The 27,467-nt window shown below is 49.9% G+C and overlaps 1 protein-coding gene and 1 long non-coding RNA gene across 3 annotated transcripts in view; one reads left to right on the forward strand and one right to left on the reverse strand.

The window, feature by feature from the left end:
* Positions 1–811: 811 nt before the first annotated feature.
* LOC141420651 (uncharacterized) lies at positions 812–5,062 on the reverse strand. The gene is made up of 3 exons (XR_012445164.1): positions 4,871–5,062; positions 4,245–4,430; positions 812–2,122 (listed from the first exon to the last, which is right to left on the reverse strand). It is a non-coding gene; the product is annotated as an uncharacterized lncRNA (long non-coding RNA).
* A 5,950-nt stretch (positions 5,063–11,012) lies between these two features.
* Unc93a (unc-93 homolog A) overlaps positions 11,013–27,467 on the forward strand; it is a 51,139-nt gene continuing 34,684 nt past the window's right edge. For both annotated transcript variants that reach the window (XM_074070409.1, XM_074070393.1), the window contains exon 1: positions 11,013–11,233. The gene's annotated coding sequence lies outside the window, so the exon portion shown is untranslated. The remainder of the gene's footprint in view (positions 11,234–27,467) is intronic.

A 27,467-nucleotide genomic window follows, 5' to 3' on the forward strand; every position in this document is an offset into this window, starting at 1 on the left:
CATCACAATGTAACCAAGTGAATCCTTCCTGAAGATCCGAGGCAGCTATGAAATAAAAAGGCAAAAATACCTAAAATTCACCAATTTGGACCACATGGAGATTGACCTACTAGACACAATAGTAACATTGCAATAACAATCTTGTTTTGCAGTTTAAGCCAGAGATGCTTAGTGTCAAGTCTTAGTTCTCAATCCCCCAACCTGGTTTATCCATAAAATACAGAGAAACCAACTGTATATGTTATTCCTGGGGCACAGACGGCCCTTTTCATGTTTTGGGGGAGGGGAGGCAGTTATATTAAGAATGAACTAAACCAGAAATTCTACCGTGGAATTTTCAGAGAAGGACCGAGTGACCTGGAGATTTTAGGGGGACATGGCAGAAGCAATAGCATGCCACGTTTGCACTTGGCCATAAAGGCATTCCAGCTCCCCCTGGCTCGCTTCCTGGGGCTATTCCCTCTAGTGCGAGCCAGCGCACATCCCGAAGACATTCCAAGACAGTCTTAGAAGTGAATCCTCATCAAGCCTTCACAAGACGTGGGTCAGCCATGGTGGACTGTGCCCTCAGAGGGACCATGAAAGCCATAAGACTCTGCCATGACTCTGACCTGCAGACTCTGAGGTCATAGGTGTGGGCTGCCCGTGCTGCAAAGTTTGGGGTAATTCCATAGGCAGTGGCAAATAAGCAATATAGAAAAGGAGGAAGGTGCTAGCAGTCCCATCACTCCTGATTCCACAGGAAAACAGAGGACACGTGCAACAGGTGTGCATTAAATGACTCAGTCAGCTCTAGGTTTTTGATATTTTATTTACTTAAAATTTTTCCAGCCGAGATATTTTTCCCTTGGGTGTGCACATATCACTCAGATATCCAGAAACTTTTCTGGTCATGTGTTTTAGAAACTCCGGGACTTGACAGTGAGAACCAAAACTAGACTATGCAGGGGAGCTGGCTGGATGTGGACAGGACCTGGTTCTTCTCGCACATCCCTACTCCTACCTCCTCATGGGTCTGTCTTCAAATCTGGTCGAGGGTTTGAGGGTGGACATTTGCGCAGTCAGATTAGGAGGTTTTGCTGTGGTAATTCCCTCTTCAGCATCTCTCAAACCTGAGGAAATCCCTGCTTCAAAGAGTCTCCAAGAACAGCAATAACTCCAATTGACAAACTCCGATAACTCTCAGATACTTACATCCATCCCGACAGTCTTTACTGTGACAATGATGGTAATACTTGCTTCATAAATTGAATTTAAAAACGAATTCTGATATACGGTGCTATTCTAAAAAACCAGTATTTTTGTTTGTACACTGTAATTTTTACTATTATTCAATAATTAAAATCTGAATTACTTACAACTTCAAATCGAGGCCATTTACTCAACTGTCCAATTCTATGCAAACAAATGGACTAACCTGCAGTCTTTTTGTTTGTTTGTTTTTTTGCAGTGCGGGGATTTGAACTTAGGGCTTCCAACTTGAGCCACTCCACCAGCCCTTTTTTTGTGATGGGTTTTTTCAATATAGGGTCTCTTGAACTATTTGCCAGAGCTGGCTTCGACCTCGATCCTCCTGATCTCTAACTCCTAAGTAGCTGGGATTACAGGCGTGAGCCACTGGTTCCTGGGTCTGCAGTCATTAAAACTGACAGGCTGCTTCATTCATCATTGAAAGCTTTTGGTAGAAATAGCAAATAATGTCTTTTAATTTTTTTTAATGATTAAATTTTACTTCAACACATTAATTGGTTATTTTAATAAAATTTTGATTTTGTGTGCTAGTATGATTAGAATAATTATATGTGGAGTGTTTATGTATTTATAATCATATGTTACTTAATGTCTTTACTAATTTAAGAAGTAGATTACAAACATTTAGCCACATTTTGTGAAATACAGAAAAATACAGTCATTTCTCGGTCTGTTCAGGTTACTAGAACCAGACACCATAGAACAGGTGCTAAAAAAAACAGAAAGTTATTGCTCACGGGGCTGAAGGATGGGAAGGTCTGGACTGAGGCAGATCTGGTGTCCTGGGAGGGCTCGTTTCCTGGTCCATAAGTGGTACCTCCTGCCGTGTCTTCACGTGGCAGAAAGGCCAAACAGGCTCCTTGTGGTCTCTCTGTCGGGGAACGGGCTCCATTAACAAAGGATCTGCCCTCACAACCCGATAACCTCCTGAAGGTGCCACTTCCAATACTGTCACCTGGGGACTAGATTTCCACACAGGAATATTTTTTGGTGTGGCACCGATATTCAGAACACAGCGTGCACCTGCTTCCCCCAAATTCATTCTTCTCACACGAAAATGCACTCATCCCACCGATGGCTGCTAAAGTCTCACTCTTTCCAGCATCGACTCAGAAGACAAGTCCAGAGTTTTGTCTAAATGTTTTCTGAATCAGACAGGAGTGAGACTCATTCTGAGGCAAATCCCCCTCTGCTGTGAGCCCGTGAAGTCAAACTTGTCCTGTGCTTCCAAAACGTGGCAAGAGGGGCAGGGGACAGGCATTCCCTTTCACAAAGGAGAAATAGGGATTGATTGAGTCTCAGACCTTAAAACTTAGAAAAGTCACTGGCCCTGCCTCACAGACGGCTGCTGGAAGTGCTGCGTTAGGAAGTCAGACACAGGATTGCTCATGGGCCGTGGGCCGTGGAGAGGAGCTCCGTGCAGGTAACACACCTGCCTCAGGTCCCTGGGAGGGGAATGGAGTTCTTATCTTCAACCACAGGCCCATGCAGCATGGCTTCCCGGCCGCCCCCTTGGACTGCAGCTGACAGCATTAGCTTGTCTCTCGGGACCACGTGGCTAAGATGTGCCCCCTTGGAAAACAGCACAGAGCATTTATTTAATATTTGTTTTGGTTAAAGTTATCAGAATAACTTATAAGAAAAAGAAAACAGCACAGGCCCCATGGGGGCCACGACTCTCTGTCTGTGGAAGCTTCTTATCACTCATCCACTGGCTTCTAAAGAACTGCAGCTAAGGTCAAAGGCTGCTGGAAACACAGACGCCTTACTGGTGGGTCTGCAAACTGCTGGCTATCCTCTCATTCCCCAGGTTATGGGGATCAGGGGAAAACACAGTTATTGGGGCATTCAGCAAATACCCTGTTTCTCTGCAATGAAGACTTTCTTTGCCTTAATCAGTCAGTCAAGCAATTGCTTGCATTCTTTCTTTTTCTGGCATACCGAGGGGGGAATGCGCCCTGAAATGTTCACAAACACTGGCTGCTTTGAAGCCTCCTGCTGAATCTGAGTGGAACCCTGGCTTCCTGCAGAGTCCAAGATCACAGACAGGCCTCGGATGCTGAAAGCTGCTCAGGCGGTGTGCAGGTACTCATTATTGCTTTAACAGCCCTTCATATTCTTTTCTATTTCAGGCTCCTCTGCTGTGTTGGTGAAACTGTGTTTGAACTCACTCCCACCCCCCTTTGGCCCTGGTGATTTTCAAGTGCTGTGAAACCAAATTGCTTCGGGTTAGTTTGAGATCAGATATCCAGCGGCTGCCTGTTCACGTGGTCAGGGCAGGGACAGGAGTGAGAGGCACTAGAGCCTGCTTGGCCTGCTCTGCAGGTCGCCCTGGGGTCACATGCTGCCCGTGGGACAGGAGGCACCACCTTGGATTTGGAAGCTCCCAGCCCTGGGAACCAGGGAGAGGTTTAAGCTGCCAGCCATTCTCCTGATAGCCACCTTCCTGTCATTATCTGACTAAGTGGGGTGCACACCTTCTTCCTCCGGTGTGCACCCCACTCTTACCACACACCTGCGAAGGAGGTGTGGCTCCATTCTACAGCATCCAAGGCCTGGATAGACTCAGACATGTCTCCCTGAAATAACAAACCGCTTTCGTGCCCTTCAGAAAAAGCCTCCAGAGTCCCCTCAAGGACAGGTGGAACCAGCTTCTCAAGAATGGATAAGCCAGCCTGGTCAGTGACCTTTTGACATCACACCCTTGAAATCCTCCCTGAAAGAAACATGTGATCTGCAAAGGGACAAGATGCAAAGGACACGTTCAGAGTCCCCGAAACCCTCCTTTGTCATCTACTCCCCAGCTCCCCAGTGCTGACTGATCAGGGGACAGATTTGACCTTTGTCCCAACTCCTGGCCTTTATCTGTTGGTCTCACAATAAAGCTCTTTGATTTTGCCACACCTGGTGGACATCTGGCAGCAAGCCCGCTTGGTAGCAAGAGGACCCAGGGTTCTGAGAAGAAGAAACACCACTTACACTGAGTGACTTACACTGGATCACAGGCGACTCTAGAGCTGTGTGGCTTTGGGACATGGCTAGGGTGTCTATGTGTTCACCAGACCCGCCTCACTTCCCTCCTGGGTGGCAGGTGAGGCTACATTCCCGGCCTCTCCTGTCAGTCATTGCCTCAGTGAGCCCAGATGAGTGATGTGTTCTGTGCAAGCTGGGTCCAGAACCTGGGGAGGATGGCAGGAAGGTGAAAACACAGAAGTGCCCCTCACCTGCCCCACCTCAGCCCACCACACGGCCTTGCAGAGGGTCTCTCACTGATTGGGAACTTCTAAGCAAAAGTGAACTGTTTGGGATCAGGCTGCTGAGAAGTGGGGTTATCTGCGTGGCAGCTGGCATCACCCTAAGTAGCATATGGGCTGCTTGCTTGGCCCCCAAAGCCTGGATTCCCCTCTGCATAATGGAGGAACTGTAACGCCTACCGTGCTGAATTCGGCCAAGATTAAATGGCCTGGGGTCTTCAGGGGCTCTGGCCCCTGTCCTTGGTAGGTGCTGAATAAACATTTGCCGTTCCTCTTTTAATACAGCCTTCCGCCTCTCTTCTCATCCTGCCGGCCCCTCGGGAGCCTCCACCTTGTTCATTGGTGTGAGATAACGATCACCATACCTGCCGAGGACTTGAGGATGGAAGCAGCGGCCACCGTCTTCCACCATTGTAATTCTTCTGTGGCGATGTCCCCCGGAGTCAGACACAGGTGACAGATGTGTCAACCTCCACCTTCTTACAGAAGGCTCGAGCCCTAATTACAAGGTTGATGAAGTCTCTCCCGGACTGAAATGGCGCTCTAATGGCTCCTAATTGCACATGTCTGCCAATGCACATCCAGCCAGAAGCGCGCTGGGCGCCAGCTCCTTGAAGACAGCAGGGGCCCCTACCTGAAGAGACCGCCCTGATGCCCGAGGTGGCTGTGTGCAGCTGTGCTTCCGTGAGGTGCCAGGTCCAGGCAGCCACCCGAGCAGTGTCCCCTGAAACAAGATGGTTAGTGGACAAAGGGAATGCAAATGTCAGTTCCTGAGACCAGAGCATCCTGGAAGCTGAGTGCCCCCCTTTCAATGCAGAAACTGGGGGGCTGTGCACCGGGGTGGGGGGGGCCAGTAGTCCTTTCCAGAAAAAAAAAAAAAGCCAGGATGGTCACAGATGATGACTAAGGCAATGAGTGTGTGCACATAGGCACCCCTCCCCCACTCACACTCACACACACGTGATCCTCTATTAATCATGTCTACCTGTCAGAGTCTCACACATGCTCCGCTCACCTCAGTGGCACCCACAACCACGAGCCTGTGTGCAGGTGAAAGCCCTAAAGAGCCCCTGAATCTTCCACCTGTCCACCCCATAGCCAGTGGTAACCACCATACAGCACGGCCCCAGGGGAGGAGTCTAGTTCTGGATAAAACTGCCCGGTTAGTTCCGGTTTCATGACGGGCACAGTGTGGCCCAGTCTTTGCTCTCTCCACTCGCTGTGGCCTGGCTCTGCCTGTGCCAAGTCAGCACGCAGGATTGTTGTGCATCTACCCTTTTTCACAAGGCTGTTACCTGCTGGGGTGGGCAAGGCTTCTCTGGAATCGAGGTGAATTTCAGAACAACTGTTTGTTCTGGGACTGAGTAAACAAACTTGAAGTATGGATTTTAATCTGTTAATATTAGTGGCCCATTTGGAAGCCAGGACAAGGCAGGTAGAGGCCCTGCTGTGTCCTGAGAGAGGAATGCATCAGTAGCAGGGGCGGTGGCACATGTGTATAGTCCCAGCTACTTCAGAGGCTGAGGCAAGAGGATCGCTTGGGCCAGGAGTTGGATCTCGGAAACACAGAGAGACTCGGATTCCCCTCACCCCCAAAAGGAACGGATGGAAGTTGATTAAGAAGCTGAGGGCAAGCCTGGAAAACGCAGCAAGAAGCAAGCACGATGGAGGTAGCCATCAAAAGCTGTACTGGAGAAGGACCGGGGAGGTCTTCAGGGAGGCTGACATGGGACGATGAGGGGGCCACTTCAGGTCTGAGCACCAGACTCTGTGCAGGGAAACCGAGGCCTCAGCAGCCCTGGCTGAAGGGACCTGTGTCCTCAAGGCAGGACATGTTCATTGACTGAAGTTCCACCTGGTTTCCCTCAGAGGGACCTGCACTTGGCTGAATGCTCTCCTGTCACCACCTTTAGATGTGGCCGGGACGATGGCATGAGATGAGGAGGTGTGTGCCACACGCACACTGGCTGCTCCTCCCAACCCACTGGGCCTTTTCGATGTCTGTGAACCCAGATTCTGGAGGCCCATGAAGGTGGGAGGGCAAGGTGAGTGGGGGTGGCCAGGTGTGCCTCACTGATTTCACTGTGGCCTGAGGATGTGGCATGTGGTCCCTGAAAGGAAGCAGACGTAGGGAGAACTCTGACCCCCATCTGTCCAAAAGCAGGACATAAATGGGTGAGAGCCAGCTCTACCAAGAAGGGCAGGAGTTGCTTCCCAGAGGTGGCCTGGAGCCCTTTCGGCCCGATAGTGACAGGGGGGTCCATAGGGTAACAGGGAATCCACAGAGCCAATCCAACAACCAGCCCCTGTCTTGCAGTGGCTTCCTGCCCGCCACCTTCCTGAAGGTGCCTGCCTTGCACGCTCACCACACTCTCCCCTTGTCCTGTCACTTCTAAGCTGTATTGGTCATTGTGAGGGCTCCATGCAAGCCCAGGTTCTAAGCACCCTTGGAATTTCTCACCTCCAAGTGCTCTCTGTACGTGACACACAGCCGTTAATAAATGGCTTCTTTCCTCTGTAACCTGTCTTTGCCCGGTCTGATTCGCAGAGCCCCAGCCACGGACCCAGGGGTGGGTAGGGGTGGAGAAAAATGTTTCCTTCCCTGTGTGTTTTCTATCTCCAACTGAGAAATAGGGTACCAATACCCTGACAGACCAAGTGACCAAGTGTCCATCTGAGGCAGAACCTTTCAGGACCGTTAGGAGGTGGGTGCTCTGAGAAAGGCAGACACAAGCCCTCTGGCTCATGTCTTGTTCTGGAATTGACCATGTGTTTGCACTGAAAACAATGGCACAGTAGGAAGGAAGGAGACAGCATCCAGTCGTCTTCCCACCCCCGCTCCCCGCCCCAACCCTCCCTGACCTGTCGACCAGGAAATAGGCTTTGGCTGTGGGCAAAATGTGTGCGTCCCATGTTGGGGGCTGCAGAAGGAACAGATGGGCTCTCTTTCTGTTGTGTTTCCCTGGATAAGAAAATTTTAAATGTATGTTCATGATACAAAAAACAAGCAGTGATTTTGGTGACTTTGCAAATGCAATAAAAATCTCTTACATTTAAAATCAGCATTGCATAAAGTTGTAAAGTTAACCTTTTTTTTTTTTCTTCTAGCTGGAAGCCAGGGCCCTGTGCATGCTATGGAGGGCTCTGCCTCCAGGACACTGACCAATACTTCCTAGCTTTCCTTCCAAGGATGATTTTAAGCAGCCCCAAAAGACCTCCATGGCAGGTGGAGAGGGCCTGTGAGAGGAAGTCAAAGCCTTGTATTTTAGCTCCTTACTGATGGTTTCTCCTGCTTTTGTTTTTTGTACAAGGGGTCTCACATTTTCATTTCTACCGGGCCCCTAAATTCTGTAACTGGCACTGGAGGGGGAGGGGGACAGTGAGGACAAAGGAGCTGACCCAGGAGTGGCCACCTGGAGCTGGTACCTATAGTCCTGGGTCTCTTCTTCCTATCTTGGTTTCTGGTCCTAGCACTTAACAAGTGTACCAGCTCAGACAAGTGACCTATCCTCTTGTCCCTCCATGGTTTCCTCTTCAGGATGCAACAGTTCCAGGACACACCTCCGAGGGCTCCATGTGGAGTCCTTAGGTTGAGCCAGTCACAGTAGGTGCTCTCCATAAATGCCCAGTGGCAGAGTCACAGGTGAGGTCACCTAACTCTTGTGTGTTGGCCTTGCTCTCTGAGAAGAGGGTACAAAGCATGGGCCAGGAGGCATCCAGAGGCAGACAAAACCCAGTCCTGTCCTCAGGAACTTACCGTCGAGCGAGGGAGGAGGCCAGGGGTGCTGCAGAAGTTCTCGGGGAGAGGACTCCTCTGCTCTTGGGAGAAGTCTTCCTGGAAGAAAGGGGTTGCAGACTGAGTTATGTCTCCAGAAAAGATACATGGAAGTCCTAGCCCCAGTACCTACGAAAGCGGCTGTAGGAGCCCGTTCTGGAGCAGAGCGAGCCCTAAACCCAGCATGATATGTCAGAGGCAGAGCCTGGGGTGAAGACCTACCACCCGAGGAGTGTCAAAGATCCCTGAGAAAGGCACAGACCAGGTCCCCCTCAGCCTTTGAACTTCTGTTCTCCAGTGTGAGGCCTCGTGAACACCTGTTCTCAAAGTGTGTCCCCATGGCCAGTGGCGTCACATCACCTGAGAGTGCTTAGTTGACAACCACTGGGCTGGGCACCCGAAGCGGGGGGCAGCTGCCTGTGTTTCCACAAGTCCTGCAGGGCATGTGATGCAGGCAGGAGCTGGAGACCATGGTATGGAGAGGACCCTGCCCAGGGTCTGCAGGGCAGAGCAACAGGCAGAGAAGGTGGAGGAAGGAAATCATGGAGGACCGAAAACCCCACTCAGGAATTTGCAGGTTACTTGATGGGAGGCTGGAGACTCAGGAGGCAGTGATGTGCCCATAAGAGCAGCAGAGACAGAGGGCAGCAGGGTTGCGTGAGGGAAAGGCAGGCTGTGTATGGAAGCAGGGGAAGGGAGGGGACTGACTTGGCACCCCCAAGGGGACAGTGCTGAGAACCGCAAAGTTGCAGCATGGAACAGAATGACCAGCTGATGTAGAGAGTCCTCGTGCTCTAACCTCCGGTGCAGGCAGTGCGTATACACCAGGTGGAGTGTACACAGGGCAGAGTGTACATGGGGGTGGACTGCCCATTGCTGTGATGCTCACCTTCTGGGGGTCAGAGCAGGCAGAGGCAGGAGTGCATCCTGAGCTCTGGAGACTGCTGCCTCCTCCCAGGAGTGTGAAAACTCTCATCAAGCTTGCAGGGAAGAATTTGGCTCAGTCCTGGCACCTGGCTCTGTCGGCTGGAACAATCAATACACAGCCAACAGCCCTGTGGGTGCTAGGAGTGGCGAAGGCTCCTCTCTGAGTGGACACTCGCTCTGCAATCCTCCTCCGCCGATTTGAGGAGTAGAAAACCCTAAATACTCTGTTGCCTTTCCTCCATCCCCTCCCCCCACCTTGGCTAAAGGACACTGCTGTGTATAAGGACAACATGGTCCACTGCTGGCTACAGGGGATGTTGTTTCTTTAAGAAACACACCTGTAACTTTCCTCTCCCTTCTCTTCCTTCTGCAGCCCAGGCTCCTACCGCACACAGAGCCCTTTCCCGTCTAGTTCCCATGATAATTCAGGTCTTCATGTGAGCGCCTGTAAAACTGCCTGTGTGGGGGACAGTTGACATTTTTCTTAGTGACACTCTTGGCAGGTCAGCAGCCTCAAAAGAAGGCTTCCAATCCAGACTCCATTGCTAACCAGATGGGGCTTCCACACTGCTTAGCCTTGCTGAGTTTTGGCCACTCGTCCTTAAAGGTGACAGCAGCAGCAGGAAAACTGCCACCTGGAGTCGCTGGGTCTTGTACAAAGCAGAGTAAATGGAGCCACCGTTGTCTGTGAGCTGTGCCTTTCTTGATTTCGCACTAGCAGAAAAATTGCTCGTGCAAAATTGCTCCTACCCTGGTCAGGAGAGTTCCTTTCTCTCTTCAGAGGTCAGTACCTTCCAGACAGGAGAGCAAGTGAGTCCCTAACACAGTGACCAATGCTACCACATGGGCCTGCTCAATCCCAGATTGTCCAGGCCGTGGTTCTTGTCCACAGAGGGCCGACCACAAGAAATCTCAAAGTGCCAACCAGCAGCCCTGCCCGTGTGTTTGTCCAGAGCCTTGGGTGCTGCACAGAGAAGAGGCATGGTCTCCCACTTCTCTCACCCGGTCACCCTGTCACACCTGTGGGGAGGCAGCTGAGATTCCTGCTGGACCAGTCAAGTCTGTCCTGTATCACCTCCTCCTCACCTTTTGGGAGGTTGGGACTGCTCATCCTCAATGTTGTCCTTTAAGGAGAACAAAGAACCCAAAAATGGGCTCCTGCTTGTGTGCACCTCAGCTCAGCCACCCCCTGGGCAGCCATCTCAGGGCCAGTGGGGGAGTTGGCTCTTTCCAGAGCTCACTGCCAACTGGAGAGGCAACCAGTAAATGACGACAAAACCAGGGTATAGCCAGCACACTCATGCCCAAAGGGTCACACCTGGCTCTGTGGAGGGCTTGTGTGTGCAAGTCACATGTACTGGACAAGGCAGCTGGTCTGACCGCTACCCATCACAACCGCTCATGGCTAGGGCAAGAATAAGATGGGTGCTAGGCATGATAGCGTTGGAAGGACATAGGAATGTGACCAAGGTAGGAACTTCTGCGAGACAGCAGGACTTTCTTCACGCCCCTGAAACATCTTACCTTGGGGAGAACTACCAAATTGTCTGGTCATTTTGGGCTGGTGTCACTAATTACCATGAGCTGAATGCTTTATAAACAACAGGCATTTATTTCTCATAGTTCCGAGGGCTGGAAGTCCAAGTTCAGAGCACCAGTGCAGTGGTCGTGGTCTGGGGAAGACCTTCTCGGGGTTGCAGGCTGCTGTCTTCTTGCCATGTCCTCACAGGACAGACAGAGCTCTCCGGGTCCCTTTCATAAGGGTGCTGATGCCATCATGAGGACTCCACCCTGTGACTCCTCTCTCAAAGGGCCACCTCCATTCAGATGCCATCACCTTGGGGGTGAGGATTTCAACATGAATTTGGGGGAGGACACACACATGTTATTCATGGCAAGCGGCTGATGGTTGTGTGACATTCCAGGACTCCCCCAGGCTGAAACTCTCAATCAAAGAACTCAACCCATTCCTCAACTTCCCGGCAAAGGGAGGCAAGTTCCCCTCCAAGGAGAAAAGGTCAAGCAGGTAGGACTAAGGTCGTGTTTCAATCTGGGGGTTCAGGACCTGCTGCTGCAGATCCTGGGTCTTTGTTGAGAGGCACAGTCATCTCTAGACCTGTTGGAGCTGGTGGAGGCTCGGAGGCTCTGCATGGTGGAGACCATCCCGACAATCCAGTCTCCCATATTGAGGACGACGCCCAGGGCAAATACACCAGAAGAATGCAGAGCTTTCTTTTACTTTCCAGTGCCAGTGCTTCTAAGAGAATGGGTCCTAACCACAGAAGATGGTGAAAAATGGGTGACAGAATGAGTAAATTCCAATGCCTTTATATCGAGGGTGTTGTTTTTTTAAATTTGTAAGTTGAGGCTTTCATATCGGGAGCTTCATAAGACAGTGATGATGTGATGGGAGAGATTGTCCCTTGGCTCAGCAAAGCCTGCCTGGCCAGGTCCACATCTGTGACAATGGAGGGTGGTGTCAAGGTGCCCTAAGCTGAAAGCCAGCCCAAAGAACAAAGTCAAGGCAGCTTGGTGGTGACAAATAGGAAAGCTGACTTCTAGAATGTCATGTCCTCATGGAACAGGTGTGAGCCCAGGGAGGCACATTTTCACAGATACAGTATACTTAGTAGCTCCTCCTTCCTTCCTTCCTCCTTTCCTTCCTCTCCCTCCTCCTCCTCTTCTTCCTCTCCTCTTCCTCCTCCTCCTCCTCCTCCTCCTTCTTCTTCTTCTTCTCTCTCTCTCTCTCTCTCTCTCTCCCCCCCCACATCTTGTTATGTAGCCTAGGCCAACCTGGAACTCACTATGGAGCGCAGGTAACCTGGAACTCATTATGGAACCCAGGCTGGCCTCCAACCCATGATGCTCCTGCCTTAGCCTCCCTAGTGGAGGGATTATAGCACACACCACTATGCCCGGCCAGGGATCAGTCACATTCTAACAATTACTCTTGAGGCAAAATGCTCAGATTTTGTGACCTAAACTTTTTCAAGATAAAATACTTTGGAAAAATGTTGTATTTAGTAATGTAGTGAACCTTGGCAAATAATACAGCTATTCTTTTGTGTATAGTTGTTTGTTTGGACTTTTAAAAGTTTGACTCTGGTATATTAGCATTTAGCATTTTCTGTTACAATGAGAAAGATAACTTCATTATTATGGGGGTACCATACATGCCTTGTGGCTCTGTGTGGTCCCTTCCCACTGTGTGGAGCCCCCTGCTGGGGACTCAGACCCAGTCCTCTGGAGGAGGACCGCAGCCACCTGTCCCTGCAGAAGTCTCCCTCTGCTGTCCAGGCCTCATAACCTCCACTTTGGACTCTATGGGCGCTTCCTCCCCGTCATGGGAGCGAGAGAGAAGAAAAAGTGCTGGGCTCTTCTACCATGTGTTTTCAGGCAGGGTCCCTGCAAATTAGACTGACTAAGGCCAGGGGACAGGAGGAAAACGACAGAAGTTTATGATGTGTGTCATACCCCCATGGAACGCTCAGTGACGAGTAACTCAAGGGAGGGGCTGGAACTTGGGCCTGTGCAGCCTCATAGCAAAGAACAATAAATTTCAGAGAAGTGACAGGACAAAAGATAAAGGACCTGGAGTTTCTATAGCAGCAAACTCTGGGGAAGTATCAACCCAGAATAAAGTCAACCCGGTAGAGAACAAAGAAAACCATTAGGAGCTAATCATTACTACTGTCTGGGAAAACACAGGATCAAGCAGCCTTAAAAACACACTCTGAGCTGGGCGCTGGTGGCTCATGTCTATAATCCCAGCTACTCAAGAGGCAGATATCAGGAGGATCACAGTTTGAGGCCAGCCCGGGCAAATAGTTTGAGAGACCCTATCTTGAAAAGCCCTATCACAAAAAATTGGGCTGGTGGAGTGGCTCAAGGTGAAGGCCCTGAGTTCAAGCCCCAGAACCACACACACACACACACACACACACACAAAAACAAAGCCACACACACTCTGGGATTTCACAAACGGTTCCGGCAAGAGCCGAGCTGTCCCGGGAGAAGGAAGTGGGTGGGTCTCGGTGTCTGGGTCACTTAGGGAAGGCATCCGTTGTATGGGAGGTCTGAAGAGGTCAACACTGCTTCAGGAAACGTGGCTTGGCCCAGTCCCAAGCTTGCCTTGGTGGTAGCTGGGCATCTTTGGCCCAGGTCAGAGGTTCAGCCACTGCCGTGTCTGAAACCTGACTAACAATGGCCTCCTGGCTCCATTTCAAGTGCCTGGACTCAGTGTCTCTCCATTCTGATCTTATTTTCCTGGAGAAAGGTAAACACATGGGGAGTTAATGGAGGGTAAGGGCTGGCTGCAAGGTTGTTTGTGTGAGCTCTCCCAGGGCTACTTTGTCTGTTAGCCCTTCCTGGTACAGGAAGTGGGCAGTGGGGTGTGCTCACAGAGAGGTGGAGGAGGGCAGCTCGCTCGCTGCTTTGTCTCAATTGCCCTCAGCTCAGAACAACCCTTCTGCCAGAGTGGCGTAGCTCAGGTGGTGACCCCGACCCCTTCAGGAGCAGAAATGCCCTGGGAATCCTCAGCTGCACATCAGACAAGCCCGACGGGAGAGGCCCACGACACAGGGCCTTGCTTCTCGCACGTAGCAAGAAATGAGAGGTGGGTGGCCCTGGGCAGGTGTAAGGCTCCTGCGTGTCACCAGGGACATGTAGCCTCCTCCCTTCCCACTCCAGGATCTGTATGACTTCAATCATAGAGGGAGAAGGGGGAAAGGGCAAGGGTCAAAAGATACGCCAATCCACCATGGCCCCCACCAAAGGTGTTCTGGCTGTAAGTGGGCAGGGCCACCATTGGCTGCAGGACAGCTGGGAACAGTGCACTTGTCATCTGGACCCATTACTGACTCGGAGAGTCTGAGACTTGTTAGGAAGGATGAGGAGCAAATGGTATTCAGTAGACAATAGCACTGTCTGCTAGAAGTCACGTCCCGGCATTTACAAGGGAAGACGCTCCCAGTCCCCTTGTTCCAGGGCCAAACTTCCCTCATGCTCCTGATTCCACTGAAGTGTCCTGGTGTCAGAGTTCCTGAGACTCTGAGTCATCCCGAGCACCCACTCCCAGTCGTCCAGGTGACTTCTTGAGTAGGTAGGAGCCTCAGACATCGCACGTCATTGCTCTTGGGTACTAAGGAGCACCTCGTGGGAGGGGTTTCACCTTATCTACGCTTTCTTGCATCTCGCACAACTGTCACCCTTCCCATCCTGCAGGCAAAGGAATCGAGACTCGGACATTTAAGGAACTTCTAACGGATGCGCAGTTCGAAAGGTGCCAAGCCGGAATCTGTGTCAGTAAGGGAGATTTCAAAGTCCCTGTCCCCTGGCTGTGTGTCTCCGTTCTCTGCGCGTGGCTCCGAGGTGTAGCTTATCCCATTCTTCCCGTTTGTGAAATTTTCTCAGGACGCCACTGCTGTTATTTCTCGTTCTTTTCCAAGTTTAAGTAAAAAATAACATGTGTTACCTTCTCTGAGCTGTCAATGATCAGAAGAACATAGACCCCAAGAGGAAAAAGACGACAGAACCTGGATGGCTTCCCACCAGGAAGAGGTGGGAGAGCGACAGTGCCTCCCAACTGCTGGGAGGGGTCTCTGGCATGTTGTCATGAAACAAAGCCACCGCTCGGCGGTGGGACGTTTAACTGCTCTGCCCCTGCGTTGTAGAGGCTGTGGGGACGAGCTTTCTCGGAGGGGCACTGTGCACACTGGGTGGCAATCGCCCTGTCTTCTTGTCCTTTTCCAAAATAGAATTAACGAACATGACTGCGCCTCTCAGAGTTGTGGTTTCCAGGAAAAGTAGTCATCTGTGTGATAGTGTTTGATTTTTAATGAATTCTAGTGAACATTAAATTAGATTTAATGAAAATCTTTGTTCTGAACTTTGAGAACGTAGACCTTCAACGCATAAGAAGATTATTAATGAAAGGAAGTTTAAGTTAATCTCTTAGCTAGTTAAGACATTATTATTGTACATATATTTTGTTTAAAAACCTTTGTGTTTCAGTGAAAACTATAGCATGTATTTCGGGGCAGTCACTGTCTTTGAACTATCTTGCAACCCTGTGAAATGGGGTGACTGACGGGTATGAATATGTTGCTGTCTGGTAGTCATTTAACTGACTTCCTGTCCCCGAGGAAAACTCGGCCTGTCTCCATTTGTGATTCAGTTTGAAATTTCTTTACTCCTCAAAGATGTGTGTGGCTTTCATTTTTCCTTTGAACCTGGGCTAGCACTGCCTGGTTTTCTCCTACTGAATGCATAAAGTAAAATCTTCCACTTGTGTGCTCATTTTTATATCTTATGCAAGTCACGATTTTACCTGTTTCTAAAGTGTCTTTCAGACAATGGGCAGGCATTTAGGCTGCTCGTCCATTGCTAACCCTACCCTGTGATAGGCAAGCCATCATTTTACTTCCAGAGGTCGGAGACCAGGCTCTTTCCTCGATTCGCTTCCAAGCGTGGCTATAATGAAGTGTGTGATCTCGGTACACATCCATAGAAAATACGTGTATATTTCGCCTTAAGCAAAGCAATGCAACAGAAAAATCCGGGGACTAAGTATTTAGTTAGCACTGACTGTGTGCCCAGAGTGGTGAAGGAGAGCAAAACCAGACCTCCTATCCTAGGAGAGGTTGGGCTCAGTGAATGATACCCCAAAATGGCATCTTTGGCTTGCTGAGAATTTGGACCCGCAGACAATTAACTTCCTTAAAAGCAGGCTTAGAACCAGGTCCCTCTGAGCGTCCCTGCTCAGGCAGAGGCTCTCTCCGGATTCCCCTTGTCTGCTGTAAAAGGGAACACATTGCCTTCTCCTGCGCCCATCCATCATCCATTTCAGGAAGGACAGGCATGTGACCACAGCTGCATGTGACTCTGCTGTCTTAGATACTCAGATCAGGGCACTCAGGAGAGCAGCCCTCGGTCGCCCGAGTACCTGACCAGGCCAGGTTGGGAGGAACAGCTATTTCTCTTCAGGGAAATGTGGAGTGCCACACCTGGGGGAGGGCATTCCTGGAGCCTTTGCTTCCTGCCCTTGAGTTTCCCATTCAAAGAGGGTTTAACAAGTTTCATCAACCTCTGTTGTCATGGCTTGATTTGTAATGTCCCCCAGAGGCTCATGTGTTGAGTGCTTGGTCCCCAGGTCAGAGGTGGGGCCACTGAGAGGTGATTGGATCTTGAGGGCTTGACCTCACCAGGGCTGTCCACCCATAAGTTCATTCTTAATGGGTTATTCAGAGGTGGGCCTATTTGGAGGCAGTAGGTCACTGGCAGTGTGACTTTGAAGGGTGTATTTTTGTCCTTGGCCTCTCCTCCTCCTCCTCCTTCTCCTTCCTCTCTCACCCTTCCTCCTGGCTATCAGGAGGTGTGTCGCCTCATCTGCTATGTTGCTATCATACTGCCATGATATTCTGGCTTTTTTTTTTTTTTTGGTGGTACTGGGACTTGAACTTGGGGCTTGAACTCAGGGCCTAGACCTTGAGCCACTCCACCAGCCTTTTTGTGAAGGGTTTTTTTCAGATAGGATGTCGCATGAACTATTTGCCCCGGCTGGCTTTGAACCGGGATCTTCCTGATGTCTGCCTCCTGAGTAGCTAGGATTACAGGCGTGAGCCACCAGCACCTGGCTTCCATGACATTCTTAACCTTTAGACCCAAAGCAATGGAGCCAGCTGAGCTTGGACTGAGATCTTTGAAACTGTGAGGCAAAACAAACCTTTCCTCCTTTAAATTGAAATTCCAAGTCTTTTGGCAGAACAGAAAGCCAGCAAACTCCAGGGTCCTTTGTATTTTGGTGCCAGTGGTTTTGAATGACAATTTTGAAAGAATCACTAGTGTCCCCATCTCTAGGAGACTCTCTGGAAAGTCCCCGGGGAGGGTAGGCCTTTCAATGCCTCCAGGAAGACAAAGTCTGAATTTCCTGAAGGAAACAGCCCCCCCTCGGAGCTTGCTTTTTCCTGGGGGAGGAATTGGGACCACAGGGCCTTGCTGTCACCAGGATTGGTCTCACCCCTAGATCCAGGGACTGAAGCTGGCAGGGGATGTAGGTGACAGAACTCCCTGCCCAGGTGCCATTCTGGACTGAGTGCCATCCTCATGTGGGAGAGATGGGAATTCAGGATTTTTCTCCTGCCCTCTTGGGGAACTGAATAACACGTGGCAGTTAGCCTAGCAAAACCTAAGACCATGGGCTGACAAAGCTGTGCATAAACCATGCTAGTCACCACCTCCCTCCCAGCTTATCACACCCCGCTACACGTGGAGAACATGGCACCTCGATTCCCAAAGATCTCACATTGAACCAGGTGGAGCTTCCTGAGCCCTCAGCAGCAAGGCATCTGCAGCGAGTCTTTCTGGCTCCAGTCTTTGGGGTCACCACAAAGGATCGCATCCCCTGTGATCAGGGGGAGGCTCTCCGTCCACATGCTCTCCTGCCACCATCAGACTCCCAGTGATCCCTTGTTCATGGGGACACACCCAGACCCTCCAGGTCCATGTTCCTTGTCCCATGGTTGACTAGCTGAGATTAGAACCATCTGATCTCTGCAAGACATAGAGAAAAGCATGTTCTGGTCGGACGATGGACTGAGATGTTCCCAGCTCTAAGTCACCCCTCTGGAGCATGTCGCCCTCCCTGGAAGGTTTGAGGGCAGACAACTGCTATAGTGGAGAGGAAACTTTTCTCCACACTAGGGAGGTTTGATTATTGTGTCTATGAAATAAAGCAACCAGTCAGGGGGAGGTTAAGAGAAGAAAATCCAAGTTACTTCGTCATACACAGGATCCCCAGTGTGAGACATGAAGAGGGAACAGGTGACTGTGGTTTTCCAAACATCCAGAGCAACAGAAAGGAAAGCCTTGGCCCTTCTAAGGGGAGATAGGACAGACTTTGGGAGGAAAACCTCAGGTTGTCCTGTCACTCAGGTAAAGCAGCTCTCAAGTACTAGAAGTGAAGTCGGAGCCACCCTGGGAAAGAACAAGTGATCACCAATTTCCTCCCTCACACGTGAAGCAACTCACAGGCACCCTGCCTTGCATGTGCTGTGGTCAGCATGCCAAAATCTTTTGGGGTGATGTAACCGAATACAGTGAATGGGTTCACCTCTTGAGAGTGCAAAGTAGATAAACAGAAGTAGGGGCTGGGTGGGGCTGTGACTTGCAGCAAGGAGAGCTCTGGAGTGAGGACAGCACCGGGCTTTCAGTGGGGAGACCTGCACACTGTCACAGAGGAGACAGCATCACCTGCAGAGGCCTCTCATCTCTGAGCATGCTCAGTGTGAGGGTGTATGTCACAGGTTCAAAAAAAAAAGGCAGATACGAATGCCTGTGGGCAAAGAATACGTGATCATAGTAAGCAAATTTCCTCTAGATCACCTGAAAAGAATGAGTCAGAGTGACTCAGGGATTTGGACTGGTTCCTTGCAAGTTTCTGAATCCCCTTGGCCAAATCAAATGAAAAGCAGCAACAGCTTTGAAGCCGGTCAGGTCAGATGTTCAGCAGTTTTCCAGTGTAAGTACAGGGGCTGGCATCGAGGGGCCCGCCCAGGGCTGCCTCCTGGGTCTTCTCTGCCAGGTCTCCATCTTTGTGTGTGGTTGGGGGTAGAAGGAACATCAGCCTCCATGACACAGCCTGTGGACAGCCCAGGCAGAACAAGCTGGACACACAGCTACCTAGTGAATTCACCAGTGTGGAGCGGTGCCAGCGCCTCAAGATCGACTTGTGGGTTTCAGTGATGGAGCACAACCCCTCCTTGCTGTGTGTTGACCTCCCCCATTTGAGCCCTGCCCCCATTACCTCTCCAGAATTTCTCTCTGCTTAGATAAAGTTATTTACAGCCACACAGTTGACTGCAGGAAAAATGATGGGTTCTACCTAAGAGATTGAAATAGGCTGTACACAAAGGCCTGAGCTTCTGGAAAGTGTGGGCCTCAGAACCATGGCTGTTTAGACGTCCTGTATCATAGCGAGCATCAGACAGTTTCCCTTCCTTCTGGTTGCTTTGTCAGGAGCAGACAAGGATCCCCAAGAGCCTGCTCTGAGACAGGACTGGAAGAAAGGCCCCACACAGGGGCACATTTGGAATTTCACGTGCCATCCTGTGACCCCTCAGTCCTCTCACACTTCTGGATTTATCAGAAGCTGTTCCATGGTTTGAAAATTAGACTTGAAGTCTGTCTGAAGCCTCAAGGGAAAGAGCACATACGGGAGAAGCCATGGTGGCAAAGGACGGCGGTGAGGTGTGGGGTTATCTGGAGCCAAGATAACCCCAGGTGATGTAGACAGTGTAAATGCAGAAAGAGTTCCAGGGTTGGGGCTCAGAGAATTGCACCCCAGATATGGCATTCCTCTGAGCTTTCCTGCCCCTGCCCCCAAGTGCAGACAGTCTGGAATCCCCTTGTCTGCAGTAGGACCCCGTTGTGGAAGGGGACTCATGGCATCTACTCCAACCTGAGAGTCCATCCTTTATTCCAGGAAGAAGGCTGGGGACTGTGACCAGGATGGCGGCTCTCCCTTGGGCTCATGCAAATTCCAAAGGCAATTATGCTGCAAGCTGATTTCTGTCCTCAGGGCCGCTCGTTCCTCTGAAAACCACTTATGAGCCCTCAAAACCCTCTACATTCTCTGCCTCCCTTAGGGAAGAAAGGGGTGTGTGGTTTTGCCTAACTTGGGGTTAGCAGGTAATCACAGTGTGATCTCCCCCTTTCCCCAATTTGATCTTCATCAGTTTATTCCAGAGAGACTTAACAAGTAGAGGGGACATTTTCCCCTCGCCTGCCGCCTGGGCGAAGCTGTTCTGTCCTGCAGCGGTGGAAATTGGCTCACCTGTGAACAACTTCAGGCATCGAATGTACACTTTCTCCAGCAAGCAAAAGAGAAGACTGCTTCGCCCTGCACTCTGGCTCTCCTGAGGCCGTGCTGGTGTTTTCTTGAGTAAAATATAAATCTGTGCGATCCCAGGAGGGACACTAAGTTGTTGTTTTTGTTTTTTTTGCATAAGGTATCTATGATAAATAAAATAAGAACAGTTGGGAGGATCATGCTGCAGTAAGTGTGAGATGCTAAAGCCGTGCCTGTCCAGGGATCCCCTTCAGGACAAAGGGACCTGCTCCCTGTGTCCCCAGTGTGCTGTGGTGGTCAGCCAGTCAGTCCTCAGTGTCAGCTCCCCCGGGGCCTCCTGCCCTTTGTAGTCTCTCTGAGGAATCTCTCCTGAGGTAGAGTCCCCTGCAGGGGGTTAGCGAGGCCTGTGAGAGGGATTTTCATCAGAACTCTGGTGTTACCCTCCCTAGACAGGCCTTCCGGGGAACCACTGGAGAAGACCAGGATAAAGGCCCCAAGAAGCCAACTTCTGCAGGGTGACATGTGCTAGGTGCCTTATTTGCATATTGCTTATTCAAAAACCCAATTAGTGAACAGGTGAGGCTGTCTCTCCTCAGGATCCCACGGGCACAGAAACCATCCAGAATGACCCCGCAGTGGACATCAACATCAATCTACAAGACCCTCGCAGTGGGAGCAGTGCCTCTTCTGCTCCTCTTCTTCTGAGCCAACCTCAGCACAAGACAGGGCAGGGGAGAATCGAGAGTCCTCACCAGGCTCCACCTTAGGGATGTTCTGCATTTCTGTCTTTTCCTTTTCTCCTATCTGTGTTTTTCTTCTGCCCAGTTCTGCTTCTTTTCCTTTCCTCACTGGTGTTCCTCCTGAGAGAGTTCTTAGGACACATCTTTTAAAAAATAATACTTTTATTATTTATTATTATTATTATTTAATACAACTGATGCACGGATGACACACGCAGGAATTTCAGGTGCTCAGGGTTCTTGAGCCTGCTCTGAGAATGAAAGCACAGACAAAATCTAACCGCAGAGGTCAGAAAGATTTTACTTGTAGAGAATTTAGTTGGAGGAAAGAGGAGAAAGACTGCATATTGGAGAATGCAGGGGGACCTGGAAACTGGTGATCCCATGGGCCAGGGTGGGGAGTGGGGTTTTATAGCCTATTTGCATTGCCAGATGGCAGGAGATGTCTTTCAGATGCAAACAGGCATTTCCTAGGGAGGAGAGGTGTCTCCTTGACCACTTATGGCCTTTTGGGACCTCCTGCAGTCTGTTCTTCAGTCCTTCATTCCCCCCTCTCAATGGTCTCAATGGTCGCCCTAACTGCTGTTAGGGATTGGGACTGTGAAGTCTGTTCGGTAACTGCTTCCTGCTGACAGGGGGCGATGAAGGGGCCCGCAGCTTCAGGGCTGACCATGAGAGGGGTTGTCAAGGGGACCACAGCAGTAGGTCGTTTTCATCTCCACCAGAGGCATTTGTAGTTTGATGGATTCTAGGCGAGAAGAAACAAACTTGACAAGTAAGTTTAAAATGCAAGGCCCAAACACAAGCAAGAGAATAATGGCAACTATAGGCCCCAGAAAGGGAAGGAACCAAGTCCTGGAGGGGAGCCAGGATTTTATTTGTTCCTATACCTGTGTAGAAACCTGAGTTTCAAGAGATTGCTCCCAGAGCCACTTAGCCTGTTGGAGAACGTAGTCTGCACGTTCCTCTACAATGCCTGAAGTGTTTATATGTGTGCAACAGGAGGTATTGACGATGGCACATACCCCCCCCCCTTGCTTGGCCAAAAGAAAATCTAGGGCCAGGCGGTGGTCCATGACCACACAGGCAAGGGACGACAAAGACCTTTGCATGTCCTTAATGGCAAGGCCTACCTGGTCTGAGGTGTCCTCTACTACTTTGGTTAGGTTTTTTTGCAGTTACATGACTGGCAATCACCCCATAACTGATTCCATCAAGGGCTGCAACTAACGCTGTTCTCCCTAAAACTATTAAAGTGACCTCTATTATTTCTATGGGAAGCTGTTCCTGTTGTAGTTAGCATTCCTCTTTCCTTCCAGATGGCTGCATGAGCCTGCAGGAGCAGGAAGGCATACCTAGAATCTGTGTAGATGTTGACTGTCTGTTCTTTTGACAGTCTTAGGGCTTCTGTCAGGGCCACTAATTCTGCCAATTGAGCACTTGTATTAGGAGGAAGAGGACCTGATGTGAGGGTGCCAAATTCTGTCACAACTGTAAACCCTGCATGTCTGACACCATTCTTGACAAAGGAACTGCCATCAGTGTATAATTCTAGATCTGGGTTTTTTAAGGGCCGATCAGTTAAGTCAGGTCGGGCAGCATAATTTTCCATAAGTACCTCCTCCTCACACGAGTGCTCAGGATTTCCCTCTGCCTCTGGTAGAAGGGATGCAGGATTTAGGCTCTGACAGGTCCTTAAAGTTACTTCTGTCCCTCCCAGAAGCTGGGTCTGGTATTTAAGTAGATGGCTGTCAGGTAGCCAAAGTTCTCCTTTTGAGTTTAAAATTCCCCTAGGTCATGTGGGGTATAAACCATTAGGGGGCGGTTTAGGATAAGTTTCTGAGCTTCAGGGACTAGAAGACTTACTGCAGCCACTGCTCTAAGACATCCTGGCCATCCCTTGGCTACCTGATCTAACTCTTTGCTTAAGTAGCCTACTGGCTGGGGAGTGATGCCCCAGAGCTGAGTCACCACGCCCAAGGCCAGTCCTCCCTTTTCATAGACATGTAATTGAAACTTGTCTTGTACTGGGAGACCCAGGGCGGGAGCTGTCATAAGGGCCTTTTTTAACTGGTGGAATGCATTTTCTGACTTGTCATCCCATTCAATAAAGGGCTGGGGATCCTTCTGTGCTTCCTTAAGGATTTGATATAAGGGCCTAGCTAGGTCTGCATATCCCAGAATCCAAATTCTACAGTGTCCTGTGACCCCCCAAAAGGCCTTCAATTGTTTTAGAGTTTTAGGTAGAGGAAATGTCAGGATTGGACGGATTCTATCTTCTCCTAGAGACCTCATTTCTTTCTCCAAGACAAGACCTAAATATGTAACCCTAGACTGACACAATTGAGCTTTTTCTTTAGAGATTTTATAACCTCTATTTTCTAAGAAGTTTAGTAAGGACTCAGTGGCTCGTGAAATGACAGGCTCATTTGGTCCACAGAGCAGGAGGTCATCTACATATTGTAGCAGAGTAGCTTGTGGGTATTGCCACTCTGCCAAGTCTTGGGTTAGAGCTAACCCAAAGAGGTGGGGCCTGTCTCCGAATCCCTGGGGAAGGACAGTCCAAGTGACCTGTCCAGACTTCCTTGTGGGGTCCTCAAAGGCAAAGATAGGTTGACTTTTAGGGTGTAAGGGAATGAAAAAGAGGGCATCTTTTAAATCCAGGACAGAGTAGTAAGTGGTACCTGGAGGTATTTGGGGTAAAAGCTTATAGGGATTTGGAACTACAGGATGGAGAGGCACTACTGCTTCGTTGATCAGGCGGAGATCCTGGACTAGCCTCCATTTGTTAGGTCCCTTCCTGACACCGAGAATAGGAGTATGATATGGGCTGGAACATTCTATTAGCAGTCCCTGTCTCTTTAAGCCTTTGATTATGGAAATTAGCCCCTCCTCAACTTCTGGCTTTAAAGGATATTGGTTTTGATGGGGAAGCCAGGAGGGGTCCTTGAGATGAATTAGGACTGGGGCAGCTGTTCGTGCCCATCCCACAGTGTGTCCATCTGTCCACACCGTGGGGTCTACTTGTTCCTCTATTAGGGGCAAGCAAAAGTACTCTCTTGGGGGTAAAAGTAGCTGTACCCCCAATTTGGATAGAAGGTCTCGCCCTAGCAAAGGAGTAGGGGTTTCTGGGACAATTAAAAAGGAGAGACAGAAATGGAAATCTCCCCAGGAGCAGGCTAACAGCTGAGTGCAATAACACTCTAGAGGCTGGCCTGATATGCCTCGAACAGGAATTTTCCTGGAGGACCTGGGTCCGGGAGAGAAAGGAATAGCTGAGATGCTGTCCTCAGCATTGATAAGGAGGCTGACCTTGTGCTTAATTTGGGGCTCTTCTGCTTTTATAGTAGTTACAGAAGCCTGTATGGGAGGCCCCGGGACCCGTCATTGGTGGGAGGCTCTGACCTGGTTCCCCTGAGAACCATGGACAATGTGCCTTCCAGTGTTTTCTCTGACAAATGGGGCAGGGTCCCAGAAGTAGCTTTCTCCGGGGGCACTCCCTCCTAAAATGGCCTGCCTGTCCACATTGAAAGCATGTCCTCGGGTTTGGACTTTGTCCAGGAGGAGCCTCTCAGAGCCGAGCGCTGTGATCAGAGCCTCCTGCCACTTATCCTTTCTCTTTTCCCTTTCCAGGTCCTTCCTTTCTTTTTCTAAGTCCCTGTTAGAGTATACAGATGTGGCTACACGGACCAATTGGTCCAGATCTCTGCTCCCTTCAGACACCAATTTCTGAAGCATTTTATGGATATCTGGTGCTGGCTGTGTTAGGAATTTATCTTTTAGGACGATTTCCTCTTCCTGTGACTCTGGTACAATGTTGGTATGCTTTTGTAAAGCATCCTTAACTCTCTGTAGGAAAGCTACTGGAGTTTTTAAGGGTCCTTGCTGTACAGCTGTGACTTGGGAGTAATTAAGAGGTTTTACCTTGGTTCTCCTTAGACCCTCAAGAATGCAGTGGATGAAATGGTTACGGCTCTATTCATCCTTGTCATTTTCAGGGTCCCACTTAGGGTCATACCTAGGCACTGCCTGTTCTCCTGTTGGAATTGGGAATTGAGGCTCCCTTCTAGGTATCCAGTGTCTTTGTCTTTCTTCTCCCTCCCCCTCCTCCTCCTGTGAGGGCCCAGTCTGAGACAGGCCTGTAGGGCCGCTTTTATCTAAGTGATAATTGTCTCTAGCTGTGACTGCCTGCTCTAGAACCCGCTGTTTCTCCAGAGAAGTGAGGGTCTGAGATAGCAATAGCAGTACATTTTTCCCTCTCAGTTCAAAGTTTTGGCTGACTTCTCTAAATGCCTGGATGTACTGATCTGGGTTTTCTGTGTAATTTCCTAAATCCTTTTTTATTTCTTTACATTCACTCACTCCAAAAGGAACATGAGCTCTGTCCCCTCCAGGAATTAACTGGAGGGGGTAGTCCTGTGGGATGATGTCTGGTGTGTGAGGTAACTGGGTAAGGGGGGAGAGGGGGAGCTGATGGAGCATTAGATGGTTTTTTTGGTTCAAGAGAGTTTGGGGGCTTTTTGCAAAGGGTTACCGTGGCCTGGGTGTCTAGCCTGAATTTGTTTAGCCATTCTGGGTGGTCTCTTAGGACAAAGAACAATTGAACATATGGAACTTCGGTCCACTTCCCCTCCTCTTTACAGAATACATCTAATTGAAGAATGGTATTATAATTAATGCTCCCTCCTTCTGGCCATCTTTCCTCATCTCCCAGAGGATACTGTGGCCAAGCCTGGGTGCAGTAAAACTTGAGTCGCTTTTGCTGAAGACTTTCTGGATCAAGACCTTTCCAATGTTTTAATAAGCAGGCAAGGGGGGGATCCTTCCTGGATCCTTGAGGCTTGATTTCCCATCTAAAAAGGGAAACAAGGGAAAATTGGTCTCCTTAACAGAGGTTTCTCCTTTTATCTAGGCATTCCCAGTTGAGGAGAAACTCTAGTGGGAGAGGGCCTCTCTCTCTCCCTTGCTTCTTCCACTGCCACTTGTGAGTAAAGTCATGGAGGATTTATAGATCCTCAGTTGCACCCACCCCCCTGAGATGATCTTTGACCAATCTCTCATCTATTTTGACTTGTCTGTTTGCACTATGACAAAGGTAGGCCTGGTTCCCCTCTACCAGCTGAATGCTTGTAATTTAAAAAATAACTCTATCAAAGTAACCAAGAGGGCTTGCATGGCCAGAAGGAGGACCCCTGTAGAGGCATGGATGGGGACTCCTGATGAAGTAGACTTTTGTCCCCCTATATATCCTGTGAGGCATATATGCTTTCTATGAAAGGAGAGAGAGAGAGAGAGAGAGAGAGAGCATCTGGAGGCTTTTGCTCTGGTAAGGGGCAAAAACGGAGACCTGAGGTTTTTGCCTTTTAACTGTTTTTTTTTTTTTCTTTCCCTGACTGCAGGCTGCGGAACCTGTTTAACCAGTTAATCTGATGCTTGACAAAGACAGTTAAACCTAAATTGGAGAGTAGCATTTTCTGATGCCTGTAGGGATTTTTCCCAAGTTTTCTGAAAAAAGAAGCTCACTGCTACTTACAGCAAAGGCGGGGAGGGGGACACTCATCCTGAACTGCCTGGGAAAGGGGAAGGAGAGGCTGAGGGTTGGGGAAAAAGAGAGTTTCCAGGCTCAATGCATGAGGGATTATTGATCATCCCTGCTGTCCAGGTCCATCCTGCCAAAGGCAGTACTGCAGCACTGGAAGCAAGAGGTGACCTCCACTCTCGGGCCATGGAAACCATGAAGAAAGCATGAGAGATCTGATTGTCTGTTTGCCATGGACATGGCTGGAGAGGTCCAAGACTTAGCCACCTTTGGGGCCTCAGGGCAGGTCAAAAAGTTTTGTCTCCAGCCTTTGGGTGACACCGGGGAGTCCCCTGGCCAGAACACCTTTTGTGCTTGAAGACAAACTTTCCTTTCCACCTGCTGTTCTCAGACCTCCCCTTAAGCTGGTCAGATCTTGAAAGAGAGTGTTAGCATTTAAGGAGAGGAAAAAAGAAAAAGCCTCGGTGCACTGAAGCCGAGCTCCGCCCATGTAGCATTGGCAGCACAGTACAAACCCCTGCCCGGCCTCTGAGTTTCCTCAGATTACCTGCCGTACAGCTGTAGTGGGCTCAGACCTTTTCCTCAGTTTCCCAAGGAAGAAACCCTCCTTAACAAGACAGAGAGAGAGGGAGAAAAGGTCGACCTGAGAGTTCCACTGTAGCTAGGCTGTGGTAGGGGGTCTCTCCTGGAAAACAGACTCCACCGGAGTGCTGGATGCTCACGGTCACATTCTTAGGCAGTCTTTCCCAGTTTGGCACAACCTATACTGACCTCAGGTGAAGGCTGGTCCCTTTGTGTGTCGCCAAATATGATGCACGGATGACACGCGCAGGAATTTCAGATGCTCAGGGTTCTTGAGCCTGCTCTGAGGATGAAAGCACAGACAGACTCTAACAGCAGAGGCCGGAAAGATTTTATTTGTAGAGAATTTAGTTGGAGAAAGGGAAGAGAAAGACTGTATATTGGAGAATGCAGGGGGACCCGGAAACCGGTGATCCCAAGGGTCAGGGTGGGGAGTGGGTTTTATAGCCTATTTTTGCATTGCCTGATGGCAGAGATGTCTTTCAGATGCAAACAGGCATTTCCTAGGGAAGAGAAGTGTCTCCTTGACCACTTATGGCCTTTTGGGACCTCC

Source organism: Castor canadensis, chromosome 1, assembly GCF_047511655.1.
Source record: "Castor canadensis chromosome 1, mCasCan1.hap1v2, whole genome shotgun sequence".
NCBI classification, from domain to species: domain Eukaryota; kingdom Metazoa; phylum Chordata; class Mammalia; order Rodentia; family Castoridae; genus Castor; species Castor canadensis.